The sequence below is a fragment of the Gopherus evgoodei genome, unplaced genomic scaffold (assembly GCF_007399415.2).
Source record: "Gopherus evgoodei ecotype Sinaloan lineage unplaced genomic scaffold, rGopEvg1_v1.p scaffold_32_arrow_ctg1, whole genome shotgun sequence".
NCBI lineage: Eukaryota > Metazoa > Chordata > Testudines > Testudinidae > Gopherus > Gopherus evgoodei.
This window is the reverse complement of record NW_022059994.1, coordinates 6,839,699-6,847,619: the sequence shown is the minus strand read 5'-3', so window position 1 is coordinate 6,847,619 and position 7,921 is coordinate 6,839,699. Positions and strand designations below refer to the sequence as shown.

General features: G+C 63.5%; 1 long non-coding RNA gene across 1 annotated transcript; it reads left to right on the top strand.

Moving 5' to 3' along the window:
* The first annotated feature begins 587 nt into the window (after nucleotides 1-587).
* LOC115640955 lies at nucleotides 588-4,360 on the top strand. The gene is made up of 4 exons (XR_003997986.1): nucleotides 588-675; nucleotides 3,565-3,632; nucleotides 3,894-3,924; nucleotides 4,301-4,360. It is a non-coding gene; the product is annotated as an uncharacterized LOC115640955 (long non-coding RNA).
* Nucleotides 4,361-7,921: the final 3,561 nt, after the last annotated feature.

Here is a 7,921-nt window from a genome sequence, read left to right as displayed (position 1 = left end):
TCCATGCCCCACTATCTCAAAGGGCCAGTTATCCATTTCCCCTCCCCCCCAGTTCCCTTCAGGAGGCGGTATCCGCCAGTGGAGAGGTTTGAGGGGCGCTGGGCTGGGCCGGGCAGTCTCAGGCTCCTTGTGGCGTGATGTGGGGTCCCTCTGGCCCAAACGGTGACCCCACGTGGGGCTGTAGACAGGCAGGTGTCATTGGGGGGATGATGTGCCAAGGCCAGTCTGGGCCCCACATTGGGGGCAGGTCAAACCAATCCTCAGAGGGACAGGCCCCGGCGCTGTTCTGGGGCTCGCGGTGGCCCTGGGGGGCTGGTGGAGCTGGGGGGAGCCGCATGGTGAGCAAGGGGGGCAGGAGCTGGGGGTGATGAGAGTGAAACCGGCGGGGACCCCTGTAGAGCCAGCCTGGGTATTGGGGAGCGGCCCCTTTAAGAGCTGGAGTACACAGCGGCCCCTTTAAGAAGAGGAGTAACAGGGAGCGGCCCCTTTAAGAGCGTCTCTCCTCTCTTTCCTCACTTCCGCGTTCGGCCCAAGTCCTGGGTCACGTGACGAGGGACGCGCCCCCCCCCGCCGGAGCTCGCGCCGGAACGAAGCCGACTCCAGTGCGCCTGCGCGTCCCGGACCGCTGCTGTCGGGCTCAGGCTGCCCCACGCGGCTCGCGCCGCCGCCGGGATGGTGATGCGTGACGTCACTGCCGCGAGGGAACCCCCCCGCCGCGGGGAGGGGAGTGGGGACATGCGGGGGGGGGCGCGCAGGGGAAATGCGGGGGGGGCAGGGGGATATGTGGGGGGAGCAGGGGGATATGCAGGGTGGAGGTCTGGGGGAGCAGGGGGATATGCAGGGTGAGGGTGTAGGGGAGCTGGGGGACATGCGGGGGGTCTGGGATATGCGGGGGGTCTGGGATATGCGGGGGGAGCAGGGGGATATGCGGGGTGCGGGTCTGGGGGAGCAGGGGGATATGCGGGGAGAGGGTGTAGGGGAGCTGGGGGATATGCGGGGGGAGCAGGGGGATATGCAGGGTGTGGGTCTGGGGAGCAGGGGGATATGCGGGGGGAGGGTGTAGGGGAGCTGGGGGGATATGCGGGGGGAGCAGGGGGATATGCAGGGTGTGGGTCTAGGGGAGCAGGGGGATATGCGGGGGGGAGGGTGTAGGGGAGCAGGGGGATATGCAGGGTGGGGGTCTGGGGGAGCAGGGGGATATGCAGGGTGGGGGTGTAGGGTAGCTGGGGGATATGCGGGGGGAGGGTGTAGGGGAGCTGGGGGATATGCAAGGGTGCGGGTCTGGGGGAGCTGGGGGATATGCAGGGTGAGGGTGTAGGGGAGTTGGGGGATATGCAGGGTGCGGGTCTGGGGGAGCTGGGGGATATGCAGGGTGGGGGTGTAGGGGAGCAGGGGGATATGCGGGGTGCGGGTCTGGGGGAGCAGGGGGATATGCAGGGTGGGGGTGTAGGGGAGCTGGGGGATATGCAGGGTGTGGGTCTGGGGGAGCTGGGGGATATGCAGGGTGGGGGTGTAGGGGAGCAGGGGGATATGCGGGGGGAGCTGGGGGATATGTGGGGGGTCTGGGATATGCGGGGGGAGCTGGGGGATATGCAGGGTGCGGGTCTGGGGAGCTGGGGGATATGCAGGGTGCGGGTCTGGGGAGCTGGGGGATATGCAGGGTGCGGGTCTGGGGGAGCTGGGGGATATGCAGGGTGAGGGTGTAGGGGAGCTGGGGGATATGCAGGGTGCGGGTCTGGGGGAGCTGGGGGATATGCAGGGTGGGGGTGTAGGGGAGCAGGGGGATATGCGGGGTGCGGGTCTGGGGGAGCAGGGGGATATGCAGGGTGGGGGTGTAGGGGAGCTGGGGGATATGCAGGGTGCGGGTCTGGGGGAGCTGGGGGATATGCAGGGTGCGGGTCTGGGGGAGCTGGGGGATATGCAGGGTGAGGGTGTAGGGGAGCTGGGGGATATGCAAGGGTGCGGGTCTGGGGGAGCTGGGGGATATGCAGGGTGAGGGTGTAGGGGAGCTGGGGGATATGCAGGGTGCGGGTCTGGGGGAGCTGGGGGATATGGAGGGTGGGGGTGTAGGGTAGCTGGGGGATATGCGGAGGGAGCTGGGGGATATGCAGGGTGCGGGTCTGGGGGAGCTGGGGGATATGCAGGGTGCGGGTCTGGGGGAGCTGGGGGATATGCAGGGTGAGGGTGTAGGGGAGCTGGGGGATATGCAGGGTGCGGGTCTGGGGGAGCTGGGGGATATGCAGGGTGGGGGTGTAGGGGAGCAGGGGGATATGCAGGGTGAGGGTGTAGGGGAGCTGGGGGATATGCGGGGGGAGCTGGGGGATATGCAGGGGGTCTGGGATATGCGGGGGGAGCAGGGGGATATGCAGGGTGCGGGTCTGGGGTAGCAGGGGGATATGCAGGGTGCGGGTCTGGGGGAGCTGGGGAATATGCAGGGTGGGGTGTAGGGGAGCAGGGGGATATGCAGGGTGCAGGTCTGGGGGAGCAAGGGGATATGCAGGGTGCGGGTCTGGGGAGCAGGGGGATATGCGGGGGGTCTGGGATATGCGGGGGGGAGCAGGGGGATATGCAGGGTGCAGGTCTAGGGGAGCAGGGGGATATGCAGGGTGGGGGTGTAGAGCTGGGGGATATGCGGGGGGTTCTGGGATATGCAGGGGGAGCAGGGGGATATGCAGGGGGAGCAGGGGGATATGCAGGGTGCGGGTCTGGGGGAGCTGGGGGATATGTGAGGGATATGCAGGGGGAGCTGGGGGATGAGCAGGGGGATATGTGGGGGATCTGGGGGGATATACAGGGTGGGGGGTCTGGGGGAGCTGGGGATATACAGGATGGGGGTCTGGGGGAGCTGGGGGATATGCAGGGTGGGGATCTGGGGGAGCAGGGGGATGAGCAGGGAGATACGCAGGGTGTGGGTCTGGGGGATATGTGAGGGAGTTGGGGATGATCGGGGGATATGCAGGGTGGGGGTTTGGGGTACTGGGGGATTTGTGGGGGGTCTGGGATATGTGGGGTTGAGCAGGGGGATATATGGGGGGAGCAGGGGGTTATGTGGGAGAGTTGGGGGATGAGCAGGGGGATACGCAGGGTGCAGGTCTGGGGGAGCAGGGGGATATGCGGGGGGGAGCAGGGGGATGTGCGGGGGGTCTGGGATATGCAGGGGGACCTGGGGGATATGCAGGGTAGGGGTGTAGGGGAGCTGGGTGATATGGGGGGGTCAGGGATATGCAGGGGGAGGGCTTGGGGAGCTGGGGATATGCAGTGAGTCCCTGGGGAGATGCCCCAGCCCTGCCAGCGGGCTAGGCCCCGTCGCTTGGCATGGAGGGGCCCTGGGGTGGTGACATGCACCAAACCCCCCCCCCCCCGGGCCTGATGGCTGGCGCCAGGGCTTGGGGGGCACTGGCCTGGTGGAGGGTGAACAGTGAGTGGGAGGAGGATGTGGTTGGGGGTCTGCAGGGAGGTGATAGTGGAGTGCCCCAGACCAAGGGGGCAGTCGGGGGTGGGGAACTGTGATGTCTCTGTCTCTCCATGGGGGTCTCACCTCCCCCCCAACCCTTCTCTCGCCAGCTTTTCTATTCGTTCTTCAAATCCCTGGTGGGGAAGGACGTGGTGGTGGAATTAAAAAATGATCTGAGGTGAGTCCTGGTGCACAGGGGGGTCCCCTATTGCCTGCCAGCCCCCTGCTCTAACCACTAGTCCCCATTCCCCTCCCAGAGCCAGGGAGGGAACCCAGGAGTTTGGGCTCCCAAACCCCTGCTCTAACTCACCAAACCCCACTCCCTTCCCAGAGCTGGGGTTGAACCCAGGAGTCCTGGCTTTCAGTCCCCCCCCCCCCCCTCCCTCCTGTAACCCCCGCACCCCGTTCCCCTGGGTAACACCCCTCTTTCCTGTTGCAGTATCTGTGGGACCCTCCATTCTGTGGATCAGGTAAGAATTTCCGTGTTATTTTCAAGCGTGTCCTCCCCCCCCCCCCCCCGGGGCCTGGCCCAAGAGATTCCTCCATCCTGAGGCCAAATCAGAGCTGGTGCCCCCTGCCCACTCATCCCAACCCCCGAACCAGCCCGTCCCCTGTCCTGGGCCGGATCGGAGCCGGCGCCCCCATGGACTCCCCTCTTCCCCCAAGCCAGCCAGTCCACGGCGCTGGGGCCAGATCGGAGCTGATGCCCGTACAGGGGAAAGGCCCCAGTGCCCCATTCCCTGCCAGCCACCCCCTTTCCTGGCAAAGCGATGCAGCCGGTATCCCCTTGGGCCCCCCCACCCCCCGTCTGGGTGTAACTGTCCGTTGTCTGTCCGTCCTGGCCAGTACCTGAACATCAAGCTGACCGACATCAGCGTGACGGATCCGGAGAAGTACCCCCACATTGGAAGGGCTGGCCTCCCTCTGGGTGGGGTGGAGGGGGCCCTGCTGGCGGGGTGTGGGGGAGCGGGGTGGGCAGTGGGAGATTGTCCGGGGAGTTGGGGGGGGGGTCAAATGTGCTGATGGCATTTCTCACAAGGTGGGTCTGGCGTCTTCACCCAGCCTGCAGGGGGCGGGGTCACAGACACAGGGGGCGGGGGCTGTTCTTCCCAGCCTGCAGGGGGGCAGACACGGATTCCCTCCTCTGCCATCAGGGGGTGGGGACACACGGGGGGACGGGGGGAAGCTCTGAGACCCCCCTGCCAGCAGGGGGTGCTCCCCCTAACCCCGCGCTCTCCCCCCCAGCTGTCGGTGAAGAACTGCTTTATCCGTGGCTCCGTGGTGCGCTACGTGCAGCTGCCGGCGGACGAGGTGGACACGCAGCTGCTGCAGGACGCCGCGCGCAAGGAGGCGCTGCAGCAGAAGCAGTGACCCCCCCCACCGCTGCAGGGGGTGCAGGGCAGAGACCGGCCCCACCTGGCTGCTTCCCGCTAGCCCCCCTGCTCGGCAGCTCCTGCCACGACACAGATGCTCCCGGACGCCTGGGTCCGTGGCTGCTCCCCCTCCTGGCTGGGAGCAGGAGCTGAGCCGCTGTCCAGGAGCCCGGACACCTGGGTCCACTCTTCTCCCTCCACGCTCTGGGAGTAGGAGCCGAGCCCCTATCCAGGAGCCCGGATGCCTGGGTTCTTCCTTTTCACCAGGCTTTCCCAGGCCCCAGAGGCCTGAGTGTCTCTCTGCAAGCCCAGGCCTCCAGACTCCTGGGTTTGTCTCCACTTGTGTTCGGGAGGGAACAGGAAAAGCAGAGGGGAACCCAGGCATCTGGGGCCCTGCATGGGGACTCAGCTTCTACTCAAGAGAATTGGGTGGGGGCTGTGCCCTTTTTAGGGGCCTGGACACCTGGGTTCAACTCCCCTGCCCCCCAGTATCCCCAGATCTAGGACACCTGAGTTCTGTGTGCTCCCTGAGCTGCTTATCTCTTCTGGGATGAATATCAGGGTGGTTCCTAGGTTTGTCATGTCCTCCCCCCCTTGGGGGGAAAAGATTATGGGGGTCCCCTTAGTTCTGGTTTTGAATCTCCCCCAGCCCCCTCTTTCACCTCCCATGGCCAGTTAAGCCTCATGTTTATTTTAACTCTAATTTCTACATGTTCTTTAAGGGGTGTGTTAGTCCCCCCCCCACATCTTTTGGAGGAGCAGGGACTGCGCTCCTGGTGTGCTCTTAACCCCAGCTGGCAAAATCCTGGAAGAGTTGTGGGGTTTTGAATTTCCCCCAGGGGGACTGGGGTTTTTTTTAGGGTTCAGGCCGAGGGGATGAAGGTTTTTGTATGTTTGATTTTGTGGCTTGAAGTCTTGGGTGGAATAAAAGTTTTTGGAGCCTGGTTACAAAACTTTTGTTGTTGTTTATGGTAGGGTCTACTGTCTGCTCCAGCCCAGCGTCCTCATCTTGGCCCAGATTCATCTCCACGCCTCCCCCCATTTCCCCCCAATTATAGATGCTGACTGCCGTGCAGGCTCCTGGACATTTGGGCTCCATGTAGGGACCTGGCTGCCTGGTTGATCCACGTTCTACATGTGGGGAAAAACTGAGGGCACCAGAGAGAGGTGGACTTCCTTGCTATTCAAAAGCAATCCAGGCCGAGCAGGGCTTGAGAACCCAGGGGTCCGGGCTTCATCCTATGACCAGTCTTCTCTCATCTGCTCCCTCGATGCTGGTGGTGTGTTTCGGGGCCTCCCAGAGCCGATGGGGTTTAGCAGGAGGAGCGGCTGCTTCTCACTTTTGCACACAAGGGTGCCTGTCCCTTTACGTAATATTGCATCATCAAACACTTTTCTGTGACATCACCCTGGGGAAAGTACTGCCCCTTCCACCTTACGTCACTGTCCAACGGGATTCTCGCACTTTAAATGTTACTCAGGCGCCGCCCTTTTCTCAGGATGACCTACCTCCTCTGTCACAAAAGGTTCTGCCCTTGCAAGCCCAGGAGGCTCTGCCCACTGAGTTTACTGCATCATCAGGCTCCACCCCTTTGCAATAGGCTCCACCCTTTCACATGCCCTGTCCTAAGGGATCTTGCCCTTTAAGAAATATTACATCATGAGGGGACTCCATGTGCCTCCTTTAAAAAAAATGATGTCATCAGATAAGGCTCCACCCCTTCCACCCACACTACCTTCAGCAGGCTCAAAGCTCTGCCCATTGGTGATTCATCAGGCCTGGCCCTCCTTAAGAGTAGCTGTGACCTCATGGGCCAGGCTGTGACCTGTGGCTTGATGATGTCATAGTGGCTGCTGAAGCCACGCCCACCCGAAGAGTATTGTGTAATCCCCTTCATGAGGTGAGGTCACTGCTGTGGGTGCTGCCCCTTTAATGGTCCTGAGGCTGGGGATTGGCTGCTTCACCCCTCAACTGGCTGCTGATTGGTTGGCATGAGATGGGTGGGGACACAGTGCCAGCCAATGGGAAGGCAGGGTGACTGCAGTCATGCTTCTACAGAGAGCAATAGGGTTTAGTGGGTTGGGGTGGTAGCTGGACTCCTGGGGGGAGTAGGGTACAATGGTTAGAGCCGGGGGGGGCTAGGGCCAAGACTCATGGGTTCCCTCCCTGGCTCTGGGAGGGGAGTGGGGTTTGGTGGTTAGAGCTGTGGGGGCTAGGGCCAGGACTCTTGGGTTCCCTCCTTGGCTCCTCCCTCCCTATTTAAATGATCACCCTTTAGCCCCCCCACCCCAATCCCATAAGCACTCCCTGAATCCCCATCCCTGCCTGCAGCCTGGGCACCCAGGGGTTAACATCCCCCCCCCGCCGCCGCAAATACTCTGCAAACATCCGGCAAACGCTCTGCACCAGCAGGCTTATCCCTCCCCAGAGCCCCCCAAGCAGCAGCCCCCACACCCCCACTCACTCAGAGGGACACCCCCTCACACCCCCCCCTGCCCCATTCCCCATTTGCAAACTGTTTGCAGACCCCTGGGGCCGATTGCAGCTGGTGCCACCGCTGGGGGGAAGGGAGAGGAAAGGGGGGACCCCACCCCTTTCTGCCCCCCCTTTCCCAGCAGCCTTTGCAGCTGGCTGCAAGCAGAGGAGACAGGAGCAGCATTTGCAGGCAAAAGGAGAAACCCAGGTACCTTCCTGCTGCAGCAGGGGCGGCTGAGGGGGCCATGACACCCTGAGGGCCCTTGGCCGTGGGGGACCCCACCCCAATATTTAGCATTAATGCAACAGGCCCCATAGCTGGACTGCAGGGGGCAAGGAGTCGGAGTCGGTAGGGGCGCTCTCCCCCGGCAGTCAGGGCTGGCCCCCTGCCCCAGTGAGATGCTAGGGGAGCAGCTGGGCGCCTGCTGCGGGGAGCAGGGCTGTGTGGGGTGCGAGGGAAGGGGGAATGGGGTAAGGGCTTGGCAGGGGACACTGGGGTGGGGGTTTTGCAAGGGAGGGAGGGCACTGGGCAGGGGATGCTGGGGCAGAGGGTGCCGGGTGGGGGCTGGGCAAGAGGCACCAGAGCAGGGGTTGGTGGCTCCCCCATCTCTCCCCTGG